This window comes from Polistes canadensis, unplaced genomic scaffold (assembly GCF_001313835.1).
Source record: "Polistes canadensis isolate GaletaPanama2010 unplaced genomic scaffold, ASM131383v1 scaffold_93, whole genome shotgun sequence".
In the NCBI taxonomy this organism is placed as follows: Eukaryota; Metazoa; Arthropoda; class Insecta; order Hymenoptera; family Vespidae; genus Polistes; species Polistes canadensis.
Window position 1 is genome coordinate 212,633 of NW_014569640.1, and position 588 is coordinate 213,220.

The following is a 588-nucleotide window of genomic DNA, read 5'->3' on the forward strand; positions in this document are numbered from 1 at the left end:
AAAGACCGCTTACCATAAACATTATAATGATAATTAGTTTCTTTCATTTTCATAATTAATATCATATTACAATTAATTTCATTGTTTTCCCCTTAATACTACCTTTATATTATATCCCACATTAAAATACTCGATTTATTTTATAGGAACAGTAATCTTGTGCATTCTTTCAGTCATTTTTGACGTGCAGTGCGGTCGGTAAAGCACGTCTCGGTCGCGTCCGCGTTCGCGGTCGCGATAAGAAACTTTTTTATAGTTTTTTATTTTCGTTATCGTCTACTGGTCAACGTCATCCTAAGGGTAGGAGACCCATCAGGCATTCATCGCTGAAGACTACCAGTAAGTAGAATTTCTCTATCAAACATTTTCTACGATAATTTCAATAGTTTTTCATTACGACGGCGATATTAATCGTTCTGTTTGATTTTCTGTTTCAGAACATCATTGCAATCGTGCGCGTAGGCAATGAGGTACTCGAGTGTTTGCATCGTTAAAGAAAAATCGGATGTTAGAGTCAGTGTTGTTCGCCGTATGGAAAAGTTTCGTTTTTTCGGGTAAAGAAACTCCGAAAGTTTCTTTTATTCGGTT